The sequence below is a fragment of the Leptodactylus fuscus genome, chromosome 4, assembly GCF_031893055.1.
Source record: "Leptodactylus fuscus isolate aLepFus1 chromosome 4, aLepFus1.hap2, whole genome shotgun sequence".
NCBI classification, from domain to species: Eukaryota; Metazoa; Chordata; class Amphibia; order Anura; family Leptodactylidae; genus Leptodactylus; species Leptodactylus fuscus.
This window is the reverse complement of record NC_134268.1, coordinates 165,131,520-165,144,364: the sequence shown is the minus strand read 5'-3', so window position 1 is coordinate 165,144,364 and position 12,845 is coordinate 165,131,520.

Genomic DNA, 12,845 nt, shown 5'->3' with positions numbered 1-12,845 from the left:
TCCCTCCACCATGAATTGGTCCAAACTGGGTTTTTTAGAGGCTCCCTCCACCATTAATTGGTCCAAACTGGGCTGGTTAGAGGCTCCCTCCACAATTAATTGGTCCAAACTGGGCTAATTAGAGGCTCCCTCCACCATGAATTGGTCCAAACTGGGTTTTTTAGAGGCTCCCTCCACCATGAATTTGCCCAAACTGGGCTGTTTAGAGGCTCCCTCCACCATTAATTGGTCCAAACTTGGCTGTTTAGAGGCTCCCTCCACCATGAATTTGCCCAAACTGGGCTGTTTAGAGGCTCCCTCCACCATTAATTGGTCCAAACTGGGCTGGTTAGAGGCTCCCTCCACCATGAATTTGCCCAAACTGGGGTGGTTAGAGGCTCCCTCCACCATTAATTGGTCCAAACTGGGCTGGTTAGAGGCTCCCTCCACCATTAATTGGTCCAAACTGGGCTGGTTAGAGGCTCCCTCCACCATGAATTTGCCCAAACTGGGCTGTTTAGAGGCTCCCTCCACCATGAATTGGTCCAAACTGGGCTGGTTAGAGGCTCCCTCCACCATGAATTTCCCAAAACTTGGCTGTTTAGAGGCTCCCTCCACCATTAATTGGTCCAAACTGGGCTGGTTAGAGGCTCCCTCCACCATGAATTGGTCCAAACTGGGGTTTTTAGAGGCTCCCTCCACCATGAATTGGTCCAAACTGGGGTTTTTAGAGTCTCCCTCCACCATGAATTGGTCCAAACTGGGGTTTTTAGAGTCTCCCTCCACCATGAATTGGTCCAAACTGGGGTTTTTAGAGGCTCCCTCCACCATGAATTTGCCCAAACTCTGCTGGTTAGAGGCTCAATCCACCCTGATTTTCAAAACAAATGTTGGTGCCAACCTCAACTTACTACAAGGGCCAAATTCACTGCTGGTGACAAGCTCTCCTCACTGCAAGTGCCAAATACACATGTTTCAAGGTGTTTTCCTACTGTCAGAGAGGTGGTATTGAGTGTGTAAAGTGTGTAGTTGTTAGGCTGTGATGTTGGGGTAATAGAGGGTCTTTGGTGTGTTAGATGCCCCCAGACATGCTTCCCCTGCTGTCCCAGTGTCATTCCAGAGGTGTTGGCATCATTTCCTGGGGTGTCATAGTGGACTTGGTGACCCTCCAGACACGGATTTGGGTTTCCCCCTTAACGAGTATCTGTTCCCCATAGACTATAATGGGGTTCGAAACCCGTTCGAACACACGAACATTGAGCGGCTGTTCGAATCGAATTTCGAACCTCGAACATTTTAGTGTTCGCTCATCTCTAGTAGAATCCCTTTAATCCCTCATATGACTATGTGAACAGAAAAATAAAAAAGTTGTGAGGTTTGAAAGACAGGGAGTCAAAAACAAAACTCAAAAAATGCCACCGGCGGGAAGGGGTTAATTCCTGCCACCTGCAGCTCCCCCTAGTGGTGGCTGCAGGCAGCAGGTTTTACCATAGAACTGTATAGGAGATATGTTTCATTGCATTTATACCTGTTTTCTTATACAATGTCAAAAAATAGCAATTTTTGGTGCAAAGTCATAAAATTGTGATTCCCCCCACCACCACCACAGTTTGCGCCACACTTGACTATTTATTTTTTAAAGGTGGGCAAAGACAGGGTGAGATTTTGAATTCAAACAAATTTACTGGTGCAAATAATAGCCTCATATTCCACTTCATTTTTAGCCCGCCTAGCCCCCTCAGTGGGGGTATACAGTGGGGCAAAAAAGTATTTAGTCAGTCACCAATAGTGCAAGTTCCACCACTTAAAACGATGAGAGGCGTCTGTAATTTACATCATAGGTAGACCTCAACTATGAGAGACAAAATGAGAAAACAAATCCAGAAAATCACATTGTCTGATTTTGTAAGACTTTTTTTGCAAATTATGGTGGAAAATAAGTATTTGGTCACCTACAAGCAATCAAGATTTCTGGCTCTCACAGACCTGTAACTTCTTCTTTAAGAGTCTCCTCTTTCCTCCACTCATTACCTGTAGTAATGGCACCTGTTTAAACTTGTTATCACTATAAAAAGACACCTGTGCACACCCTCAAACAGTCAGACTCCAAACTCCACTATGGTGAGGACCAAAGAGCTGTCAAAGGACACCAGAAACAAAATTGTAGCCCTGTACCAGGCTGGGAAGACTGGATCTGCAATAGGAAACCAGCTTGGATTGAAGAAATCAACTGTGGGAGCAATAATTCGAAAATGGAAGACATACAAAACCACTGATAATCTCCCTCGATCTGGGGCTCCACGCAAAATCTCACCCCGTGGGGTCAAAATGATCACAAGAACGGTGAGCAAAAATCCCAGAACAACGTGGGGGGACCTAGTGAATGAACTGCAGAGAGCTGGGACCAATGTAACAAAGCCTACCATCAGTAACACACTACGCCGCCAGGGACTCAGATCCTGCAGTGCCAGACGTGTCCCACTGCTTAAGCCAGTACATGTCCGGGCCCGTCTGAAGTTTGCTAGAGAGCATTTGGATGATCCAGAAGAGTATTGGGAGAATGTCCTATGGTCTGATGAAACCAAACTGGAACTGTTTGGTAGAAACACAACTTTTCGTGTTTGGAGGAAAAAGAATACTGAGTTGCATCCATCAAACACCATACCTACTGTAAAGCATGGGGGTGGAAACATCATGCTTTGGGGCTGTTTCTCTGCAAAGGGGCCAGGACGACTTATCCGGGTACATGAAAGAATGAATGGGGCCATGTATCGTGAGATTTTGAGTGCAAACCTCCTTCCATCAGCAAGGGCATTGAAGATGAAATGTGGCTGGGTCTTTCAACATGACAATGATCCAAAGCACACCGCCAGGGCAACGAAGGAGTGGCTTTGTAAGAAGTATTTCAAGGTCCTGCAGTGGCCTAGCCAGTCTCCAGATCTCAACCCTATCGAAAACCTTTGGAGGGAGTTGAAAGTCTGTGTTGCCAAGCGACAGCCCCAAAACATCACTGCTCTAGAGGAGATCTGCATGGAGGAATGGGCCAACATACCAACAACAGTGTGTGCCAACCTTGTGAAGACTTACAGAAAACGTTTGACCTCTGTCATTGCCAACAAAGGATATATAACAAAGTATTGAGATGAAATTTTGTTACTGACCAAATACTTATTTTCCACCATAATTTGCAAATAAATTCTTACAAAATCAGACAAAGTGATTTTCTGGATTTGTTTTCTCATTTTGTCTCTCATAGTTGAGGTCTACCTATGATGTAAATTACAGACGCCTCTCATCTTTTTAAGTGGTGGAACTTGCAGTATTGGTGACTGACTAAATACTTTTTTGCCCCACTGTATGAATGTCTATGAGACAAATTAGCAGGGAATCTTGTGCCACAGAATCTGTGAAAAGATTGAGCAGGACACTTATCAATGGGGGCAGAGGTGTAACTTGAAGCTTGTGGGCCCAATGCAATACTCGTAATGGCCTACCTTGCACCGTGTTGAATACTGCTATACATTGCACTGATGTCTCAACACACAGGAAATGCTTGGAAATATATCCTCATCACTGGTCAGGGTGTGTTGAAGGTGCATGTTCTGTTCTGTTTTGTTGCTATTTATTTTCCTATACCCTGCTGATCAGTATTTAATATACTGTAGGTTTGACCCTTTAATAAAATAAAATGTATTATTAAGTTGTATGCATTCACATGTACTACTGTTTGAGGGAAAGCAATTACTATAATTCAACATAAATTATGAAAATCACTTTGTAGATGAAAGTCGGGATGCAAACAAAGTTTGTACAATACCGACAATGAAAGTAAACAGGTAAAGTCTTTTTGTATAGCTCTCTGAATATGGCAGAAGAAAAAGAAATCAAGTATGAAGTGCCAGGCAAAAGAAAGAGGGCAAAGCAATGTGTAGTCATACTACAGACCCTGCAAAATGACATTGTATTTATTTGCATATAGAAAACTTCAATGAGAGCTGATTATCTGTATGCCCTGTTCACTTACACCAACTCTGTTTACAAACCACAAGTTACCATTGGCATAATACATTTCAATAAAATATTCAGCTTTTATCTGTAAACAAAGGAGCGCGGAGATGAAAGTAAACACTGGAAGCTCGGTGCATGAATGCATTTAACAAAGGGTTACATTATGCATCACAATTTGACAGAAACTTTACATCTATAACCTTCAAGGGAAATGTAGTTTAACTGGATTTGCACACAGAATTTATTGAACCCAATGAGGCATAGACAGGCAATGTACACAGACTCCTACTCTGAATGCTCAGAGGCATTTGGAGGCTACAATTGGCATAATTATCTGCCATGTGTTCACATTGCTTGGCATGAGATGTGATACCCAAAAACATTTTGAAAGTTAAATGAAGTCCCCTACAGTCTAGTACATACTAGTATACACTGCGCTAGCTGCAAATTGATATCATCAGATGCTCCTGTATCAGAACACATTTCATATTCATGATTACTTTATAGAAAACTTTAAATTTACATATGACATCATGGAAAACTTTGAAAGTGTAAGTGTTGCTTTTGCTGTTTCATTTTTTTGCTACAGTGTAAGAGAGATGTTAGGTGAACATTTTTGTATATTGTTTTATTAACCGTTTTTTTCTTTCTTTTAGTGGAAAAAGGCTCTAAAGTTCTCCCTAGCAGTGCTCAAACTAAACAATACCAGGGAAAGTATGTCCTGTACATCTGTATAGGGTAGGGTTGAAGCTACTAGGGTTTGCGCTTAATTTCTCATAAGATGCACACCTCATCCTAAATTAAGCACATCTCCTGTGCGCTTAAGTAGAAATCTATGCCAGTATTTTGGACATACAGCTATTTGAATTGGTTCCCATATTACAAAAATGTCCACCAAACAGCCACCTACACGATAGCAAAACAATGATATAGCACTTACAAGTCCATGATGGATATCATCCACTATCCCTTGACTAATGGAGTAAAATCTACTCCCTAGTATCCTTTTTTTTTTACATTCTCTTGTTGACCATGTGGAATTTACTCCCATATACACAGTCCAGTCACATTAATGTGACCACCTGTCAAAATCTAAAATAACCACCTTTTGCAGAGCAGACCATTGTGAGACGTGCAGGAAGAGAGGGGATGTTGTGATGATGTTCACTGGGATATTGAGCCATGCCAACTCCAGTGCAGTGTCCAGCTGCACAAGGTTACGCAGTTGAGCATCCATGGCGTGAAAAACCCCATCGAGGTGGTCCCACAGATTCCCGATTGGGTTCAAGTGAAGTTGCTGGCCAAGGGAGTACAGTAAACTCATCCTGGTTCTCCTCGAACCACGCACGTACACCGCAAGCTTTATGACATGCCGCATTGCCCTGCTGGTAAATGCCATCATCCTGAAGAAAAACGAAAGATAGATGCATACTTGTGTTGATCCATCGTGCCTTCCACAACGATGAGTGCACCCAGATGGCTGATGACACGTGCCTTCTACAATTGGTTATTTAACGTTGACGTCAAAAGTAGGCGGTGGTCACATTAATATGACTGGACTGGGTAGGTCTATTATTGGTGATCTAATAATGCAGTGGTTTTTTGCACTTATTTAAGTACTGTTATGTCAAACAGATAGTAGACAACAAACAATGAAAAAGAGGAAAACATAGAACTAGAAGGATTACATTTTACCAATACTAATACTACTACTACTACTTCCATTACCGCTTTTTTGATGACTAACATTCTTCTGCATGAACTAATCCCTAAAATATTGTACCTAAAGCTCACTCTAATACCTTTACCCTCCAGGGAGGGAACATAGGTTTTTAGAGGTTTGTCTTAAAATCCTTACAAAGTTTGTGTGTTTGGATGATTGTGTGTTTGGATGTTTGTTCCTCAATCACAGCCAAACGGCTAAATGGATTTTGGGGAAATTTCACACATACCTACATATTGCCCAGGAAAGAAACATACGCTACTTGAGATGTTGCTCACTCACCCGAAATCACCACTGCGACTGGCGAAAGTTGTCTCCGGCTCCTTTGCAGGACCTGACATGACGTCAGCACAGGTCTTTCAACGGGCCTCCTATTGGTGCGCGGCGGTCTGTGGGCACGCCGCAGAGACAGCAGAGCGTCTCCATACTTTGGTGGCGATGTGTGGGCAGGCCGCGTGAGCAAGTGTGCGCTGAAGAACATGGCGGCTGCCCGCATCTCCGGAGCGCTGCTGCCATGACCCCACGTACTTTGTGGCCGGAGAAGCAGACGTCTTGGAAAGCAGCACACATGCTGGCTGATGTTGCGGCAACGCCACACATACCTCCCCAGCATCTATATGGTGAGTGCGGCGGGTGCAGGGAAAAGGGGTTTTGAGGGTTAAGGGAAGTGTTAAGGGAGGTGGGGGGTTTGAAGGTAGGCCTGCGGGGGGAGTGGGGTGGGGGGACCCCGGGGGGTTTGTGTGTGTTGCATTGGTGGGGGCCGTTGTTGCGTGCCGCGGAGTGGGCCAGCTGCTGCGCGTGGGTGGGAGTGGCAGCCGCGGGTGCGCCACAGCGGAGGAACGGCCTTGGCGCTGCCGCGCATGCGTGGGGAAGAGGGCAGGTGCGCGGGGGAGGGGTGAGGCAGTGCAGGAGGTGAGTCGCGCAGGGTGTGAGGGGGCCGCGGACACAGTCGCGGGTAATGCTAGTAATATATATATATTCGATATTGGTTTGTCTTAAAATAATATATATTCAATAGGCTATTTCTCAAAAATAGTGATAGTATGGAAGTGTATAGCATGCAATTGCTATACTTATCATACAATGAGACTTAGGCTCTGGAACAATGGCTAATTTGGTTGTAACACTAGGTTCACACTAGCGTTCGGGTCTCCATTCTCAGCTTTCCGTCTTCTGCATGCAGAAGACGGAAAGCTGTCAGAGCGGGTCCGGCTGTGAGCGGCGGTGAGTGTTTTATGCTCTCTGCCGCAAAACAGGTTTTTTTAAAATCGGACACAGAGTACTGCATGTCCGACTCTGTCTGAATCTAAAAAAACGGTTTTGCGGCAGAGAGCATAAAACGTTCACCGCCGCTCATGGCCGGACAGCTTTCAAACCCATTCAAATGAATGGGTATGAAAGAGTCCTGCAGGTTTCCGTATCCTGCCTCTGTTTTGTGCAATAAACGGAGACCGGACGCAGATGTGAACGAGCCCTTACGCTAGGTTCACACCTGCGTTCTCCTGTCCGTTCTGAGCTTTCCGTCTTCTGCATGCCAGAAGTCGGAAAGCTCAGACCGGGTCCGGCCGTGAGCGGCGGTGAGCGTTTTATGCTCTCCGCCGCAAAACCGGATTTTTTTATCCGGACACAGAGTACTGCATGTCCGACTCTGTGTCCGGATTAAAAAACCCGGTTTCGCGGCGGAGAGCATAAAACGCTCACCGCCGCTCACGGCCGGACATCTCTCTCACCCATTCAAATGAATGGGTGAGAGAGACTCCTGCAGGTTTCCGTCTCCTGCCTCTGTTTTAGGCAGGAAACGGAAACCTGAACTACGGAGACCCGAACGCAGATGTGAACGAGCCCTTAGTGATATTTTCTTTAGAAATGTGACTCAGTCAGTGACTCACACACTAAGAATGCATATACTTGTTCAGCAGGTCCTTTTTGAACTGCATTTTTTATTTTATTGATTACACCTAAAGGTTTGCAAATCACAGATATAATAATAATATCAAACAACATTCTAAATAATGTTATAGACACAGATATAACAATAATATAAAGTTTACTATACTTACATTACATGTAGATTTATTAAAATGTCTCTAAAACGTCAAAGAAATGTCCTGAGAAATTTGGGCAATGTGCTCTTGAATATTTTAAGGTGTGTTCTGTAATGCTTAAGACAAACATTCCACCATCTCTGTGGAGCCGCTCTAAATCCTCAATTTAAAATGACATAAATCGCTGGTCTGAAAATGCTCCCAAACACTAAATTTACATTTCTTACCTGTGCCCTGCAAACATTTCGCCAAGCTATAGGCTGCCTTTTATGGCAGCCTGCAGTCTTAAAATATACTACTTACTGCAAATTGGTCAGCTTTACAAATGGGTCAACCAGTTTCTCCCACTGTTTTCAATTGTTTTCAATGGGAGGCAGAGACCGCAGCAGGACACTGAAAAAATAAGCCAGAGAAATCTCTGCACACTTGAGCCATACTTTTGTCACATAAAGAAAACCCTGACAAAATAGGACACCACTAGGGTCCCGAGAACTGCGGTTTTCACCGCAACTATTATTAGGGTGGAACAGAAATCTTGGTCTCCTGATGAGCTAGGGAACACTAGCGAAACGCGTAGGGACATACATTTAATGAGACTATCTATTGCATCATTGTACTATCGTAGACTAGGACTAGTACCCTAGTATTATCAATAGACACTGTAAGGTTACTAGGTGTAGGAGGGCTCCAATTGAATGTGGTCTGAAACATGACCGGTATTAGCTGAGTGCAACCAAAACCCAGGGAACAGACATAATACTTGTATATCGGGTTTTTCATCTGGAATAATATCAGTGTCAGGTGAAACGTCTGTAAATGGGAGTTACTCACTGAGAACGGGAGTGAGATTTGGCAGGATACATCTTCCCCGACAAGCCACCCTCCACATCAGAGCACCAGTGTTTCATTTCCTGGGTGTTCTAGTCCACATATCCACCCTAGCAGCACTACTAGCCCAGGGACATGGTGTGGGGATAATTAGTGGTACAGGTGATTTTCTCTATCTATAGTTGCTGAACCCGTACCCCATTGCCCCCACTCTTTCTCTCCCCCACCTGTGGCTCTATAGACGAGTACAGGGTGTGATTTCTTACCATTCGGAGGTGCATACAGTTCAAAGTGGTGTAGCTCCACACACCCCCTTGTATCAGAGTGTTTTGGGCATAGGAGAGTCCGTAATCACCTAAGGGCTAATGAATGTTTTTAAACGTTTATTGTACAGGCCTGATTTTTAATTTATATCGAATAAAAGTTATATTTTATCGTTTTTTTGAGGGTACTCTTTCTAATACATACGCCCAAGGAACCAGAACCTGAAACAAATCAAATATTGAGAAGTTCGCCCATTTCTACGGTAGTTAGGTCCTAATAAATGACAAGAGAAATTGATATATATTTAGGTAATTAATCCAGTTGTCATAGTAAACAGACAGCTGGACTGTTATTTTACCAAAAAAAATGTTACATTTCTTTTAGAAATTCTAAAGCCGCTAAAATTTGTATGGAGCATCCATTCTTTATCTGGAATGAGCACAAAAACACTGTCAAAAGTAGGCAACTGAATGACATTTTGGAAGTGTATTCAGTGTCTGGCCCTGCTACCAGGTTAGAAGTATTGTATGTGTTGTGAAATATTCCTATGTACGTCTGCCAAATAACAGAGCAAGGCTACATTCTGCAAGTGAAAAGAGTTCATACAATGGAGTATAGCTGAAACAATACAAAATACTAACAATCTTGTGTATGATCTGACACTGATCTTTCCCAAAATGTCATGCTAGCTATGTGTACAAGCTTTCAACCCTTTCTCATACAATAATAGGGGCCACTATAAAGAATTCTATTCCGACCATGATATGGCAATAAATGTGAACATGATTTTAGCTTATTGACATTTCCCTTTTGTTGCACACATAATGTAGCTGCTGGCAGACATCTTTATTATCTGTCTCCTCAACAAACACACACGTTTAGTTCAGCAGAGCTGATTAGAGATACGGTAACAGTCTGCGAGAAAGTAAAGGGGTTTTCTAGAACTTGTTCATTAGTTCCATGTCCTCTTTGCAACTTAGTGCCATTCAAGTGAATGGAAGTGAGCTATGTCCCAGATGTTGGACCCAAGACCAGTAGCATAACTAGGAATGGCTAGGCCCCAAGGTGAACATTTGACAAGCCCCCCCGACCCTTGACTCTCTATAAATAGACCAACCCCTTATCCAACCTCTATCCCGCATTACTAGACTGCATGAGCATGATACTTTTAAGGGGGGAGTCACACTTGTACTCGTTGTCCAGTTTGTGCCCACCGCTGGGATTCCGTCTTCTGCCCCAGCGAATCTTGACAGGGTACGGAAATCGGGTGGTCAGTTTTAAAACCCATTCACTTGAATGGGTTTGCAAAGTGACCACCCGTAAGTGTTTTGTGCCTGTGACATGCAGGATTTTGTGTCCGATTAAAAAAAAAAAAACGTTTTGCCACAGAGAGGCACAAGACGCTCACGGGCGGTCACTTTGCAAACCTATTCAAGTGAATGGGTTTGAAAACTGACTGCCGGGTTTCCATCTCCTGTCCAGTTTCTCGGGCAGAAGACGGAAACCTGCAAAGCGGAGACCAGGCATAGGTGTGAACTAGCCCTCAGTTTGTGTCCATTTGTAATTCATTTGTGTCCATTTTTGACCAATCCTTTTTTTTTTCCTTCCCCCTTTTTTATTCTGAGCATGCACAGTGAGAAAACGGAATGCAAAGTCCTGCAAGTTCTACTTTTCTTTCTGCACAAAAAAGTGGAAACCAGATGGAAATGGCACAAATGGACACATGCGGATTAGGGCTCGTTCACATCTGCTCCCGGTCTCCGTTCATACAGGTTTCCGTTTCCTGCACAATACAGAGCAGGAGATGGAAACCTGCAGGACTCTTTCATACCCATTCATTTGAATGGGTTTGAAAGATGTCCGGCCGAGAGCGCCGGTGAGCGTTTTATTGTCTCCGCCGCAAAACCATTTTTTTAAACCGGACACAGAGTCGTATATGCAGTACTCTGTGTCCAGTTTAAAAAAAAACTGTTTCACAGCGGAGAGCATAAAGTGCTCAACAGCGCTCACGGCCGGACTCGGCATGACAGGTTTCCGTCTTCTGTATGCAGAAGACGGAAACCTGAAAACGGAGTCCAGGCGCTAGTGTGAACCCAGCGTTACTTTTAAAATCCATTGAAATCAATGGGTTTTAATCCGGAAAGCTTGAAATCAGTTTTTGAAGACTTCAAATGGATTTGCTGAACACAGATGTGAACAAGGCCTCACAAGTTAGTACAAATGTTATATAATGTACATACTTGTATATATAATCCATACAGTGTGAATAGTGACTCACAAGTTAGTATATTATATAATGCATACCTCACAACCGTCCCGATTTCCGCGGGACATTCACGATTTCGGTGACGTGTCCCGCGGTCCTGGTTGGAGGGAGGTATGTCTCAATTTCAACTCGGATTTGAAATTTGAACACATACGCGGCTGAAGCAAGGAGCTGACACAGTTCAGCTCCTTGCTTCGCTGCACGCGTCTACAACTGTGTGCGAGTGAGAGAGAGAGGGGCGCGCAGAGAGCGGTGGGGGAACGAAGAGAAGGTAACTGTAATGTGTACACTGAGGTGGAATGTGAAACTGGGGGCAGATGAAGGAGAGGACGGCATGACACGGGGGGCAGAGATGGAGGGACATGAATCTGGGGGCAGAGATGTGAAGACATGAATCTGGGAGCAGAGATGGAGAGGACATGAATCTGGGGGCAGAGATGGAGAGGACATGAATCTGGGGGCAGAGATGTGGAGACATGAATCTGGGGGCAGAGATGGAGAGGACATGAATCTGGGGGCAGAGATGGAGAGGACATGAATCTGGGGGCAGAGATGTGGAGACATGAATCTGGGGACAGAGATGGGGGACATGAATCTGGGGGCAGAGATGGGGGACATGAATCTGGGGACAGAGATGGAGGGGACATGAATCTGGGGGCAGAGATGGAGGGAACATGAATCTGGGGGCAGAGATGGAGAGGACAAGAATCTGGGGCAGAGATGGAGGGACATGAATCTGGGGGCAGAGATGTGGAGACATGAATCTGGGGGCAGAGATGGAGGGGACATGAATCTGTGGGCAGAGATGGGGGGACATGAATCTGGGGGCAGAGATGGAGGGGACATGAATCTGGGGGCAGAGATGTGGAGACATGAATCTGGGGGCAGAGATGGAGGGGACATGAAACTGGGGGCAGAGATGGAGGAGACATGAATCTGGGGGCAGAGATGGGGGGACATGAATCTGGGGGCAGAGATGGAGGGGACATGAATCTGGGGGCAGAGATGGAGGGGACATGAATCTGGGGGCAGAGATGGGGGACATGAATCTGGGGACAGAGATGGAGGGGACATGAAACTGGGGGCAGAGATGGAGGGGACATGAATCTGGGGGCAGAGATGGGGGGACATGAATCTGGGGGCAGAGATGGAGGGGACATGAATCTGGGAGCAGAGATGGAGGGACATGAATCTGGGGGCAGAGATGGAGGAGAAATGAATCTGGGGGCAGAGATGGGGGACATGAATCTGGGGGCAGAGATGGAGAGGACATGAATCTGGGGGCAGAGATGGGGGGACATGAATCTGGGGACAGAGATGGAGGGACATGAATCTGGGGGCAGAGATGGAGGGGACATGAATCTGGGAGCAGAGATGGAGGGACATGAATCTGGGGGCAGAGATGGGGGACATGAATCTGGGGGCAGAGATGGAGGGACATGAATCTGGGGGCAGAGATGGAGGGGGGACATGAAACTGGGGGCAGATGAAGGGTGTATATGAAACTGGGGGAGAGATAGAGGGGGGAACATATAATTTACGGGTGACTGTAGGAGGATTATACTGTGTGCAGGCACATGAAAAATTAATGAGAATGGGCGGAGTCAACACAAAAGTGGGCGGGGCTAAATTTGCCGCGGCGCGCGTACATGTACATAATTGTATATATAATTCATACAATGTAAATAGTGACTCACAAATTGGTACAAATGCTATATAACGTACATATTTG